We start from the raw sequence: 16,256 nt of genomic DNA on the forward strand, positions 1-16,256 counted from the left end.
AGTACAATTCACTACAGCTTTTATTGTGAAATATTGAAAACAGTTATCGAATGTTAAACATGCAGTGTAGTGGATAGGGCGACAGAGCGGTCGCTATTTCATCAAGAACGAAAGGGTCGTGTAAAAAAAAAAAAAAAAAACAATGTACAATTTACTGTGTTTAGCATCAAACTCTGGCTAAACGCCGTATGTCGAACATCGTCTTCGGTCAATTACTTGAAATAAATCAGTAGCAAGAATTACCTTACATTATTTTCAATTAGTTAGGTCAATCCCTTTGTTTAGAAAATTAAGAAGTCATGCAGTTAATCATCATACAGAGACATAGCGTTCATGTGGAACATACGCTTCGTATGGATTTATGATAAAAATGTAGTACGCGACTCGCGGTCCAATGAAACGAACTGTGCCCAGCAACCGGCGTTCAGTTGCCATTCACTAACAAACGAACGTTAGGCAAGTTATCCTAGCAATGCCAATGTGTTCTGATAGGTCCACGACGTGCCTTACAACTGTTCGCCGACACCGAAGAGAGAAAATGTAGTTCTTGTAACGCAGGTCTACTAGAGAGACTATTGGAATATTCGGAAATGTACAGCAATGACACACTTCCAAGCAGTTCGTGGCATGGAACACAAGTGGCCTTTGCTGTTACAGGGGAGTCTCGCTGATTAGACGACCTACTCTTACAAATAGTTGGCGGGTAACAATCGTTACGCAATCACCTGGTCAGTGAAAAGTTAAATTATGGAATTTTTGTATTGCAGTTTATTTATATCAAGAATAAACTCACGTTTGTAGATAAAAATCGAAGGCCACGCAATATAAGCAAGAAAAATTGCTAGTAACGCGAAACGCTTACATGAAAATGTTCAGCCTGGCTTTATAGAGGAACAAAACGGAAATAATATTTTTAGTCCAAACACAAATGAATAACTTCTAACACAGTAAGAATAGTGAGTAACTGCTTACGCCTGTAGCCGAAACAACTTGGGAGCAGGCTCAAAAGACAGATTGGCAGGCTTTTCAGTATAATCGATAATCACGAAGAAAGACGGATGATGTAAATGGATGCTGACCAACAGCATACAGTGGAAGGCCAGCTAGTTTTACCTACAAAACATTACATTAAGATGCAGCGGAAGGACATAGCGTTGCAAAACGATGTAAAATGGAACGAGCACTTCAGGACGGTAGTAGAGGAGGAATGTAGCTCATCCACTAAAGAAACGGCGTACATAACGTTTCTGCAACTTATTCTTGATTGCTGATCGAGTGTTCGTGATGGTCACTAGGTCGGATTGCTTAAGGAACTCAATTGAGAATCCCTAGAGGGAAGACGACGTTCTCTACTAGGAACAGTATTGAGAAAATTCATAGAATAGGAATTTGAAGCTGACTGCAGAACGATTTCACTGCCGACAACGCACATTTCGCGTAAGGACTGCGAAGATACGAGAAATTCGGGCTCGGACGGAAGCCTACATGGACAGTCTTTTTTCCCTGGCTTTATCCACAAGAGGAACAGGAAAGGAAGTGACTAGTGATGCTAAAAAGTACCCTCCGCCATGCACCGTACGTTGACTTCAGGACTGCGTATGTAGATGTAGAAAGTGACTCAACAAAGAACCATCATGTTCATTTGCCTCCAGAAATTCCCTTATTTTACTTCTGGTGGCGTTCATCTTTTCAAGATACTATATATTCGGCTCAAATAATTTTGCATCTACTCTGCTGTCCATAACACAGTTGCAATATCAGCTATATCACACGCCATTAATTCGCTTCAAAGAAATGTTGCCGACAAAGGCGTCTTTCATTAGTAAAGGTAGATTCGTGCTGTTCGTCAACTTCACGTTACGTCAACGTTGCATAAAAAAGTGGTTGCACACAGAACTCAGTGCCACCATGTCGTCGTGTCACGCTGCTCATTACCGAACGGTGAAAGTGTGGTTTCTAAGTGCCATCCATCTTGCAAAAGATCTTACTATAGACTGTCTGTTAGTGATCTAGAACTGGTAGTAGCTGAATTTATTAGTGGCCAAAGTAATACTCATAAAGGACAAATCTCACGCACTGTATGGAATAGGAAAAGCGATGTTCAGAAATTTTCATGTAAGGAAATATTTACTTCCTTGAGAAAGTATATACATATAAACACAACAATAGCATGTAGAAGACAACAAATACACGTCGCCCTTTTGCTTCATCGCTTTTTTAAAAATATTTTAAGGGTCAGGAATGGCGAAGTTGTATTTTTCACCCTCAATATTGGTGACTGCTTCAACACGGAAGTAATTTTCATAAAGAAAATGTTGTGGGTGGCTATGTTCTTATTTGTTGATGGTGTATGCTAGTTTTTGTCCACGCATTATAGATTCTAAATCCTGCTTTCCTTTCGCAGAATAACACTCGTAATAAACATGTTAAGAAACCAACATGCAAAAAAAAAAAGTGCAGTAAAATCGCGTTTCATAGGCACAGAAGCAAAACCTTCACTGGTATAACGAGACTGGATGTAGTCAGAATTAATTATCTTTCAAAGTTCGCAAATAAGGAGCTGCACTAGATGAGCCAAGTGTCTCCTCGGTCCGACTCTGTTAGGGAATCCGTGATGTGATGTGATGTGATGTGAGGAGACGTGATTTTTAATTAACAGTTAGTGTGAATGCCGCCATTTGAAAACACAGTGTGGAACGTTTTGACGTGACGTGACGAATAGCGTGAACCAACAGAACCAATATTCAGAAAATAGCTCCTCGCTCGGCTTCTCAGCGTTGCAAGGAAGGCTGCTGTTCTGAACTTCAGTGAAATGCACTTTAATGAATTGCGATTACATTGGCACGGAGAAGAAAATAACCTTAAACAACAGCCGCATGGTACTGAAAGACATCAAGGCGACATTACGTATTTCATTGGTGTAGGTGGTCAAATTCCTGCACGACAGTTTTCGGCTGAGAGAAAGCTTCATATCGAAGGGGTCCTCCCTCTCCGCTAGGTGAGGAAAGAAGCGTCGGTGTCGAGTAATACGGAGGAAGAAGAAATGTAACGAACATGTTAAGTCTTCCAAGGAGGAAAATCTAGATGCACCTGGGACATTTCTGTTGGGATGAAACCTGGATTTACTAGCCCATACTAGGAATTGTATGTCGACATTGTAGATCTTGCGCGATGAACATCTATAAATGAATGTGAAACGACGCACAACTGTCGGAAGGGAAATGATGCGACTTTCTTCTCAAAAACCGGTCGTCTTGTAAATATGTGTATTCAGGTGCAGCGCTCTGCCACCTCTCACTTTTTGTGACCACGTGCTGTGTGTTCCTTGCGTGTTGCAGGCTGAGAGATTGACGCAGATTATAGTAAGAAACAGAAAGGTCCGGTATTAATGCTGGAACAAGCCGAGATACGGCTTGTCTAGAGCCAAACAGATGGAAACGGTCGAGAGACAGCACGGTTTTACCAAAACAAGTACCCTCACAGAGACCAACCACATCACACGAGATTTCAAGCTTTTTTGGGAGTATGTGCGATCACGTGTCCTTTCCGACATACGAACGTGCAATGAAGCGGCGGACTGTGTGTGAATCAGATCTGGAGGACCGGGTTGTATTCGATATTGAGACGGACCGTAGTACAATCTCTAGACAAGTGTCCCGCCAACATTGTGTAAGCCAAAGAACGACTGTATACTTACACGGATATGGACATGTCCGAAAGAACACACACAATTGATGAACTGCAGCCGTCTAGAACGAAATTAGAATTACTTTAATACCTTCAGCTGCTATCGGGCGTTGATATATATCAACGGGGACAGGTGAAAATGTGCACCCCCAACTGGGACTCGAACCGGGATCTCCTGCTTTCATGGCAGACGCTCTATCCATTTGCGACACCGAGGGGACATGTCCGAAAGAACAGACACTATATCCATATAAGTATATAGTTCTGGCTACACTGGTCATGACCTCCTCCTCCTGTGCGGATGCACACACATTCCCCGAACTCTTACGGGACTTGGTAAGAATGTCTTCCACGAGTAATGCATGTGTTGGGGTGGGACACTACGAATGTAGTGTGTGGACATACAAGGTGAGAATGTGGGTCTCGCGGGAGGCGTGCGCGAGATAGTCCCTGCAGTCGCACTATCCTCTGTGCTCTCGGTGGCTCAGATGGATAGAGCGTCTGCCGTATAAGCAGGAGATCCCGGCTTCGAGACCCAGTGGGTGGGGGGGGGGGAGGCACATTTTCACCTGTCCCCGTTGAAATATATCAACGCCCGTTAGCAGCTGAAGGTATTAATGTAATTCTAATTTCACTCTAAAGAATGTGTGTATCCTGTATGACAACAGCTGCTATCCCATCACATGCGATCCCATTGAGGCCACTTCAAACATCTGTTGTGATGTCGATGCGATGCAGCTCCGTACTGTGTTCTAGGACAATTTATCATGTTGCACGCACACCATCCATTTCCAGACACCTGTTCACAGGACTTTTTCTCCTCCATTTCAAGTCAGGAATCAGTCCCTGTAGTTTGTCGGTTTAATAATGTTCGCTTCTGTACAATTGCATCTACGTATACGACTAGGATAAGTCTTCGTTTCTGAAGTTCGTACCGCCTGAACAAGGTGTGGGAGGAGGGGGGGGGGGGGGGAGAGTCGGGCAGAATTTCTTATTGGTTCCACGATGAATGGCGAAACATTTTCCATATTTCACGGTGAATGGCTCTGTGTGCAGTTGATTTTCTTGGAGAGTGGGGGCAGATGTCCTCACCTCTGGGTACGCCCATTGTATCCTGTGGTTCCTATGGGTACAGCGACGACTGCATTCTATAGGGATCGCATGATATAACAGTATGTAGCGCTTTCCGTCTGATGGATACCGTACGACAAAACGGAGGACATGGATCCTGAGTCGATGTTGTTGCACCAGCGCTGCGTGGTCGTCGCTATGGTTACGGAGAGAACTAGGTTACGAAGTGAGGCCTTGAAATTAGCAAACGAATTTTGCTGTTTAGGGAACAAAATCACTGTCGATGGCAGACGTGAAGAGGATACAAAATGCAGACTGGCAGTTGCAAGAAAAGCGTTTATCAAAAAGAGAATTACGTTAACACAGTATGACGTTACCGTTAGCTAGTATATATGTGTGGAATGTAGAGCTTCATACCAAAGTGGAAACATGGACGATAACAGTACAGACAAGAAGGGAATGGAATTGTTAATTTGGTAGGTTTGTGTGCGGCAGGCAGGAGGGGGGGGGGGAAGAGGAGAGAGAGGAGTTACGGTGGATAAGGCCGGTATTACACTATCAAATTTCTTTGTCAAAGATTTGATCAAAGCTGTGATCAAATATTCAGTCAAATATATTTGGCAAAGATCTTTGACGTACTGCTAGAAGGGGTATTACACTGTCATCATATTTTTCGTCAAAGTTCAAGATGGCTGACAACAACAACTTGTTATTAACTGCAGCGTTTGCATGTACCACAATTGCACTGTGTTCATAAGCGGAAGAGAAGCGGGGGAAAAAAAGGAAACATACCTGGGTGAAGCCGTGGGTTTTACGACGACACGATAAAAGCATTCAACAAAACTTGTTGCGTGAGCTTATAGTGGAGGACGTCAAGTCGTACATCAATTACTTAAAAATGGATGAGCATATATTTCTGTATGTGCTCAATGAAGTGCATCTTCATATCACAAAGCACAATATTCACTCAAGAACTGCTAAATCTGCAGAAGACAGGCTCACTGCAACACCCCGATTCCTTGCTACAGGAGAGGGTTTGGCCGGCCGCGGTGGTCTAGCGGTTCTAGACGCTACAGCCTGGAACCGCGCTACCGCTACGGTCGCAGGTTCGAATCCTGTCTCCGGCATGGATGTTTGTGATGTCCGTAGGTTAGTTAGGTTTAAGTAGTTCTAAGTTCTAGGGGACTGACGACCTTAGAAGTCCCATAGTGCTCAGAGCCATTTTTGGAGAGGGGTGGGGTGGGGTGGGGTGGGGTGGGGTGGAGTGGGGTTGGGTGGGGTTGGATCAGGTCAGGTCACGTCAGGTTTGGTTTCCAATCTTCTTAATCTATTTTTGTATTCAGCGGGCCTCACGTTCTAAAGCGCCTCATCAGCTTCGTACATCTTTATTAATTTTGTAGTTGTCAGCACACACCAATTGTATTTATCGGCAATGTTTATAGATCACCACAGACGACAGAATGCTGCAGCGATGCTAGCGCTCCATGTGGTAACATGTCAAATTGCAGTGAACAGAAGACAAGCGACTTCTTTGATCAAATCTACAGTGAGGTCCTAGATTTGATGAAATATTGGGCGACATTTGACAAAGTTGCCTATTACACCATCAAATATCTTTGACAAAGATATTGGACAAAGATATTTGACAAAGAAATTTGATATTGTAATACTGGCCTAGGATAGTAAAGGAGGACCAATGCTTGACTGCAACAGTTTGCTTAAAAAAGATGGGGGTGACAACAGTTACACAGACGAAGAATTTGCACGGGATAGAGCAACGTTGAGAGCTGTATGAAACCGTTTGTCTTATGAAACGTCCCCTTTGAACAATTATACATGACTGTGCTTAAACTGACACACAATATTTTGTTAGCGCAACGCAATCTGACTTTCAAAATTCCCTACAAAAGAATGGCCCTGACTAACATTAAACTATACCTTTCACAAATCACTTCCCTCACAAAAATCTTCGCTGCTCAAGCTACTGCAATACAGCGAGCGCCACTACTGCCAGCTAAATAAAAGATTCAAACTATGGAAGGCACTAACTACTGATAGGGATAGTTAGCAAATGAAAGATATTAATAGAGAACAAACAATGTATTTACCTTGATATCATCATATATAAATATAGCAGTTCATGACAAATTTCAAAACTCCGCCATCTCTCTCTCCACATCCACCACTGCTGGCGGCTCACCTCCAACTGCGCAACGCTACGCGCTGTTCACAGCCAGCTGCCTAACACTACAATGGCGAGTATTACAACAATGCAAAGCAGCCACAGACTGCACACAGCACAACCAGTGATTTTCATACAGAGGTGGCGTTACCAATAAAAAAACCTAAACAGCCTACTTACATAGCCCCCATGCTCCTCACAAAAAATTTTACAAATTGGATTGGGCAGTGGCCAATACAGATTTGAAAAAATTTTTTTCATAATTACAGTAACAAAGAAATCAAATGCACACACTTACTGATACAATGTTGGTCAAATGCTAAAATTGTCTCACAGTCCATAAAGACAGTCCTAATCGTACATAACAGGAGAATAGCAGTGTTTTTCTCAAAGTCTGAGCAGTAAAAGAAAATGCACACGGAAGTAGTGGATTTCCATGCAGTCTTGAAGAAGTAGTGTTGTCCTTCCAATGGAAAGACAGTGCTGACTCTCGACATGCAGACAGGTAATGGGCCACAACAGAGCAAACCCACAGCAGAGTCAGTCGAAATTTTGAAGAGTATTGGTAGGTAGGTCATCACAGAGCAGACCCACTGTAGTCCTGGTAGAGATTACGGTATTGGTGGGCCACCAGAGGTGCAGACCCACTGCAGTCCTTGTAGAAATAATGGCATGGTGGGTCATCAAAGATGCAGACCCACTGTAGTCCTTGGAGAGATAGCCAGCAGCCATCTGTTGTGACTGTGCAGGTGCACAATCACCGTTGAAGAGTCTTGCGGATAATATAGCAAGTCCATAAACCACCACTTGAAATTGTCCTTAGAACCAGCAATGCTGTTATCCAGTCCCTTGCTGAATCATTAACACACGTGCAAACACTATCAGTCCCTACTTATCACATATTGTCCATATACTATGACCAACAGAAACGTGTGCAGTGAAATGTAACTAACAAGTTAATAATATCATGAACTGGTGACAATTACAATTTTATAACATAAGAATACAGTAACAAAGGTACAAAACACATCATTAAAAACATAATAATACAGATAACGTTTGTAGTAATAGGGGCTTTACAAAAGAATAGAAATAAACATATACATCAGTGTTACAGGAATTATGACATAAGTAAATACATAAAAGATCAGAATAACTTTTGAAACATCAACTTTACACATGAGCATTAAAACAAAACAGAATTAATAATGTCTAACATCTTTACAAAGTAAATAACATATTATTAACGCAAATTATATTTGAGGATAACAGTATTCCTCATCATAGTTCATGTAGCTGAGTATGAGAAAAATTCTACAACAAAAGTCTGATGAGGTAAACATATAAAGACAGGAAGAACATATATACACAAGGGTACCCAAACACATAGTGGGATAACACAAAAGGAAAGGACAGGGTTTGTTTCATTGCAGTATTTTGCAAACAAAACTTTCTTTGCTTCTTGGAGATCTCCCTTCATTCATCATTATTCCCAAAAGTCCTATCTAAGCCTGCCTTCTGTATTTCGTTCACATCCTCTGTCAAAAATAGTTTTTCTCTCTGCTTTCTGTATTCTGTTCACATCCTCTGTCAATAATAGTTTTTCTCCACTGTACAGTATCCTTTTTATTTTGCCAGACCATTTTCTGATAGCTTCTCAATGCATTTCTTATAAATTTATAATAGTTAGTTTCTTATATAGTCTCCTCTTAAGCTAACTTAAATCTACTGAGCTCAGATACTAAACTAAGGGACGAGGCAATGCAGCAGCACATAACAAATTAACACAAACAGCAATGCAAAAAAAATGGAAAATTGCAAAGCAAGCTACAGTAAATATAAATTACCAAGCAATGCAACATTACAACTAACATGAGCCAATGTACAGTAGCAAGAAAAATAAGTCAGTAGTAAAATTAGCTTAACAGAGTAACACAATTTAAAATTCAGTAGCACTATGCCTCGCAAACAGCAGCAGCAAATATAAAAAATATAAAAAATATAAAACTTATATCTATACATGACAAAGCTCAAGCAGAAAAAATATTACAGTAAAAACAACAATGCAGATAAGGGAAATGTATATTCACATCTTAATATCTATGTAATTAAAGTGGTGCACCACAACAACTGATTGTAAAAAGAAATATTACCATGTACTTGAAAAGAAAATTATGTGTTACTGTTACTAGTTCCTTCTTATTGTTCTTTCCTTTCCAAGTGCTCCTTTTTTAAAGAATGTGGATCATAAAATAATTATTTAATAGATCTGTTGACAGAAAGTGTTCACATTAGCAAATGCATTTTATTTTATAAAAGCAATGCTGCAACACAGCTGGAAACCAGATATCAAGTGAAATAAGCAACTACGAAAAGCAAAGCATAAAAATATCATTCAATAGTCATGTGGCATTTCGTAAGTCAGTAGCTCTCAACTCTCATAGAAAGACACTTGTCATCATCAGGTGTGCAGATGTACAAATATTTCCCATCAATTCATAAGCATTGCAGTAATTAGCACAAAGTACGAGTAATCATATGTTTTCAGGTAATGAGCGTGTAATATTTGCGATGCTTTCTACAAAGGAATGTCAATAGCAAGATTAATGGAAGTAATGAGGGTGTCGCATTTGCAATATTTTCTCTAAAGGAATGCCAATGGCGAGGATAAAGGCCTGCCTTTTTTCTTTTTTTTTTCTACCTGTGCTTCCGGAAAGGCACACCCTAATGGCTTGTTCTCCAGGTGTTTGACACAGCTGCGTGCCCACGACGCATTACGTGCAGGTGGTCACTTAACTTTCTTACGGAAATATTTACGACACCAGTTTCCGCTACAGTGACAGTCTCACATAAAAATATTTCACAGGTCAAGAATTAGCGTTGCAAATCTGTAGAAAGAAAATCCTATGAATATAACGTTGTCCAAAAAATTTTCGCCGGCATTGTGATACATTCACGCATTTACACACATTTCATAACTCTTAAAGTACGATTCTTGGTTTCCAACATCCTTTTTCACAAGTCAAGAGTCCCTACCCACTATTCATTACTCCTTACCTTATTACACATATACGTATCCATCGACACTCGTCAATATTTCGTCATTATAAATATGAAGCATAATCAAATAACTCATATAGCCTCAGCCTATTAATCATAAACATACCTCAGCAGCATAATACACATCGTCGTCGTAAAAATAACATCATAACACCTCAGTCAAGTCTCAAAATCGTCGTAGCTTCCTCCAATAATTAAAAAAATTCTCTGCTCATGTCAAAAGTGTCATCTGCCTCAAACGTACTTTAAAAATCATGAATCCATACCAAATACATCATTCAAAGCTCTCATAGTATCACAATGGTTCCAAAAAAAATATGAACAGTTTACAAAGTACAGACAAAATACAATTTTATAAGTGTGAAGTTATTCAACTGTGTAATTGCGTAAACATCTGTCACTGATGTAGTAAAAAAAAATGTTTATCTCTCAGTTAAATGATCAGATAGCTGTGTAATTTGTGTGTTAGAGAAATATGGTACCGATGTGTAAAGTTGTATAAGCAAATACCATATTAGCTAGGGTTCCTTGTGGTTGCCACACACATGGTACACAAAGTAAGTGTGTACCCCCCTGAGGATTAATGTAATTATACCCTCAGGTGTTACAGATTACAGCAATGGAATGAAATGTATCAAGGAAAACTTTCTTTGTAATTCAAAAATCTTTAAAAATAAATGTTTTAAGTATAAAATTAATCACTCAAATACGAGTACTGTAGCGCTAAACTGTGCGTCTTGTAACATAATCTCTGTGGAAGTGTCGTAGTTATCGTACTCCGAAAGCTAAGTTCTGCAGAAGTCAATGTACTTACCTCATGATAAACAAAAGCGAAATGCTTTGCGTATAGATATCGTAGTTATTATGCTTATTGGCGTGATGAAGAAAGTACTGTACAGTAACGTATTGTTGTGCCATGAAAAAGGCTGTCTCATTGTAGCTATACCACAAAAGTTACTACTAAAACCTGTTTTACTTTCCAGAATAAAACAGAAAACTGTGCAGATATAAAACAGATACACCGCAAAAGCAACAATGTAAATTATGTCACACATTAGTAGTGTCGTAATATAGCCGTGTAGCTGTCAAAGAAACCAAATACTAAGTCATCTTTAATCTCACAGAAAGTACTTTAAATCCCAAATGTATTTTCAAGTAAACCAAAATGTTGCATTAAAATCTCATTAGCAGTACTGGTAAATGTTCTAATCGTGCAACTAACAAGCAAGAATGTACACACACAATTACACTGTGTCGTCTGATCGCAATAACAATGCATTCGTAATTTCTGTTTAAATAAGTTCTCTTGGTTCTTGACTGGATATTTAACTTCAAACACTGTTGCATGGTAACAGTTTCTGAAGCATACTAGTAACGTGAAGTGAAACATTTTATGGCAAAGACAAAGTTAAAAAGCAGATTATCTTTCAATAAACGGTTTTACATGTGAAATGTGGTGTAAACCTTTACTCTTCCTAGTGCACAGAGTTTCAACTTCAAAGCAATTATCATGTTGTATACATCGGTAAAGAATGCTAAAATTTTTCACAAGGTTAGCGTCTATGTTATTTTTCTCTGAGCCAGCCGGCGCACGTGGGTGCCTGCGGCGCGAGTCATTGTCTGTCTCTTTGTTGGCGCGCGTTGTTATTGGGATTAGGAGACCTAACTTCTACGAATTCGCCTTGCCGAGAGGGCCCAGCTCTGTTAGAATCCCGCCAGTTCTGAAGAAATTCACGTCTGTCGTTTTGTCGGTAGTTTACATAGTTTCTTGTTTGTCGGTCATGTGGTGGAGAATTTCTCCCTGAGTCGTAACTGCGCGCTGAACTGTTGCGTCTGAAGTTATTCTGTCTCCCTTGATAATAATAGTTCTGGTTGTCATATTGTCTATTTCTATGATTGTCTCTGTCATATTCATTACTACGGAAATGCGATCTTTCTCTGTAACTATTACTCTGCCAGTGGTTGTCATACGGGTGGTGTCTGTTTTGGTCACGATTTACGTTGTAAGAATAGCCTTGTCGTGTCCAGTTATTGTTTCTGTCATTACGGAATTGTGACGTATGTGACCTGTAGTGATTGTTTTCCTGTTTTCGCATCCGGCGACTGTCTGTGTCAATTTCTAATTCTTGTAGAAGTCCCTGAAATGCTTCAATGTCGTCTTTGCAACGTCCTGCTAAAATAATATGTCGTAAATGTTCAGGCAATTTCATTAAGTAAATGCGGATGAGTTCTGAGGGGCTGTATGGGTTTGAAAGATACTGATTCTTGTGCAACATGTCTTCAAAATATTTCATAAGACTGGAAAATTCAGATTGTTCGAAACGTTTCATCATTATGATGCTTTGTTTTACTCGGTCTCGTGTGGCTTGCGACCAATATGCTGAGAGGAAGGCATGGTAAAACTCTCCTTCACTGTGGCAATCGTGAATGACCGACCGCATTCTTACAGCTGGTTCATTCTCTAAGTAGCCACACATAAATTCTAATCTGTGCTCTAATGACCAGTTGGGAGGAAAACAATGAGAGAATTGATGGAGCCATGCTTGTGGATGAATGTCGTTGGCAGAATTCTTAAATGTTTTGAATTTACGTGTAGTAATGAACAGCTTATAGTCAAAGTCATCATGTCGGTGAGTTGCATATCGGTCATTGTTACGTCGTTTCGGGGGTTCCATTTCAAAATTCGGTGCACCTTGCCAATTTCTTTCATAACTTCCGAAGTGTCCTGTGTTATTATTTTGTGGTTGTTCCGTATTTCTAAGTCCCTCTTCCCGTATTGGAGCGCGAGTGGCCTCTGAAATACGTAATTCTTGTATTACCTGAGTCAGCTGATCTTGTACTTCCCGGATTTCTCTTTGGTGTTGCGTATTAATTTGATTCTGATTTTGTTTGAATTTCCTAATTTGTTCGCACTCTTCTGTGTCATTAAAGACTACCGGTTTTGTGTCGTTCAGATTATCATCTACCTTCGTAGATAAGTTAGTGAACTGATCCGAAAGTTCGGCTACTTTCTCCGATAGTGAACACATTTCCTCAATGTGTTTTTCTGAACCAAGTTTCAGAGTGTCCATTTGTGTTGAAATCGAATCTACTGTGTTCTTTAAGATTTCCTGAGTTTTTGCAAGTTGCGTAACCGAATCGGTAGATCCAACTGAGTCAAATTTAGCTTGCAAGGTCTCATGATTTTCATGAACAATAATTTGCAGTTCTTTTATGGCTGCTTCGTGATTCTGTAATGCCTTTTCATGCCGCGAAAAAATAGGTTGAAAATGCTCACAAATTTGAGTTTTTACGTCATTACAGACTTTTTGACATTTCGATTCAATGTTATATAACTCAGTAGCTAAATCTTCACGCGTTTGTTCAAGAGTTTGTTCCAATGAGTCTAACTTTTGAAGCTGTTGCTGTGTTTGTCTCTGATTTTGTTCCAGTGTGTCTAACTGTTGCTGTGTTTGTCTCTGATTTTGTTCCATTGTGTCTAACTTTTTAAGATTTTGTTCCACTGTGTCTAACTTTTTGAGATTTTGTTCCACTGTGTCTAACTGTTGCTGTGTTTGTCTCTGGTGTTGTTCCATTGTGTCTAACTTTTCAAGCTTTTGTCCCATTTGTTGCATTAATTGTAATAACAATGCACTGGTGTCTGAAACATGTTCCTCAGTGCTTTTCGGCAGTGAAGTTGCACCGGCAACATTCACCTTTTGACAAGCGGAAAATGTGTCTTGACTCATTTGAGAAAACGGTGAGAACCCAAAACCTGAGTCTGCAGTATTTGCAATATTGTGTTCTGTCATTCCCGATTCCTGAGGCGAGCTGTTGCCGACCAATCGATCGATAACGCTTCCCTGTTCACTACCTGTTTCACTGTCTACACCATTGTTTGCCGCCCGCTCCATTTCCCTATGCGCAATTACCAAATTACTACTTTGAACATTAGTTAATTCATTACTCTGCGGCGCTAACACACTGCTTTCGTCTTCACTGTCATTTCTCAGTTTACTTTGGAGCCTAGTATTACGTTTTTCACACGCCATAATTGTCACAATATTTCACACGATAACACAGAAAAGCACAATTTGAAGAGCAAAATAAAATAACATAGCAATGGAAATAATGTCTGCTTAATTGCCAGCGCAGCTGCGAAATACTTGGTGCAAATCTACATGCATGCCAGAACTGTTTTACTGTACAACAATGAAAAACTACAACTAAAAAGGAAATTCTCTCTATGATTACGCGCTATCAATAAACAAAGTCTACACTAATTACACAAACTACAAGAAAAAAAATCAGAAGATTCCAGTGAGGTATCCTCGGCTAAGGGTCGACATATGAAACGTCCCCTTTGAACAATTATACATGACTGTGCTTAAACTGACACACAATATTTTGTTAGCGCAACGCAATCTGACTTTCAAAATTCCCTACAAAAGAATGGCCCTGACTAACATTAAACTATACCTTTCACAAATCACTTCCCTCACAAAAATCTTCGCTGCTCAAGCTACTGCAATACAGCGAGCGCCACTACTGCCAGCTAAATAAAAGATTCAAACTATGGAAGGCACTAACTACTGATAGGGATAGTTAGCAAATGAAAGATATTAATAGAGAACAAACAATGTATTTACCTTGATATCATCATATATAAATATAGCAGTTCATGACAAATTTCAAAACTCCGCCATCTCTCTCTCTCCACATCCACCACTGCTGGCGGCTCACCTCCAACTGCGCAACGCTACGCGCTGTTCACAGCCAGCTGCCTAACACTACAATGGCGAGTATTACAACAATGCAAAGCAGCCACAGACTGCACACAGCACAGCCAGTGATTTTCATACAGAGGTGGCGTTACCAATAAAAAAACCTAAACAGCCTACTTACAGTCTTACTAAAGACAAAACAGCCAGTCTGAAAGCTGTCGTAGTTACCCTCGTATTTATCGTAGGTTGTATCTCGCTGTATACTGTGGAGCAGGGAGTTTATTCAGATGGAGACTTCATCGCTTATACTTACATTTGTGCACGGAACTATGCAAGCAGTTGAAGACAACCTCGACGCAAACAAGTCGCGTCTCGGCCTTCGCAGAAAAGGTCCGTTTGAAAAGGCTGCTGCACTGGGGAGGTTCCTAGACTCGGACCGGGGCGCACTTGCCTTGTGCCGGCGCTGTTTTATTCCCCCGCGCCTCCCGCTGCCTTTCCTTTCAGGCGAGCCAGCCGGGCCTGAATGCGCGCTGTGGCCGTGCCCTACTTGCGGACGTCCATCACCCTGCGGCCGCGCCGCGCCGCGCTGCGCGGGTTTCATATTCAGAGACGATTAAGCAGCTACCAGGCTGCGCTGCCGACTTGCGACAACAAAGGACTTCCCATCTGCTCTGGCAAACAAAATCCATTCGCTGTCGCTGTGCGGCGCTTTATGTTGCCTGTATTGAGCTTGCGGGAGGAAACAATGGCTTCCGCTACCTGTGGCGCTCGGTTACTTCCCCGCACATTGAAATGTTCATGTGCTTCCGCTTATCTATCATCTAGTCCACACTATGGGAGCAGTGACGTCCAGGCACATGCAGTTGAAAAAGAATTATCTTTCGAGTTACCGTCAACTCTGTTTTGCAGAGATAATGATCTCCCACTATCGGGAAGAAAGACCTTAATGAAAGCGTGTTTTGGCACTGTTGTGTCGCGAAAACTGAGTCTGAATTCTATTCGATGTTTCATCTGCTGCTGTACAGTTGAAAAAGTTTGAAAAGAAAATAATCGCCCAAATTAAAAAAGAAGAAAACTAATTACTAGCTCAGAAGAGTCTCGACTACTGTTGTACAACGCTGTACAAATGATGAATACAACAAATGCCTCGAGTAGGCATGAATGATTGCGTGAGAAACGTAACAGTCGGTTCTTGTGCTCAGGTAAGGTGGACAGGACAGTTATTTTCACACATTCTGTACCCGTAATCTGTTACTTCGTCGCTGAATTCGTCAATACATCTCTCACACCATACGCTTGTCGTAATTCCATATCTACAAAACCAGATCTGATCTTCCAGGACCTTCGCCTCCTACACTTCAGCCTTAGATCTGTGGAACAAACTACCAAGTAATTCAGTCTGGTTCATAAAAAAGCTACATTGCCAAGGAACTAAGGAAGCAGTTGAAGACGACCTCACTGCAAACAAATCGTGTCTCCGTTTCTAAAGCTCTTCGTATTACCATTGACGCAGCTTCCTTCTTGCCTGTGCTTCTGCTGGTACATCTGTCCCA

Source organism: Schistocerca americana, chromosome 5, assembly GCF_021461395.2.
Source record: "Schistocerca americana isolate TAMUIC-IGC-003095 chromosome 5, iqSchAmer2.1, whole genome shotgun sequence".
NCBI lineage: Eukaryota > Metazoa > Arthropoda > Insecta > Orthoptera > Acrididae > Schistocerca > Schistocerca americana.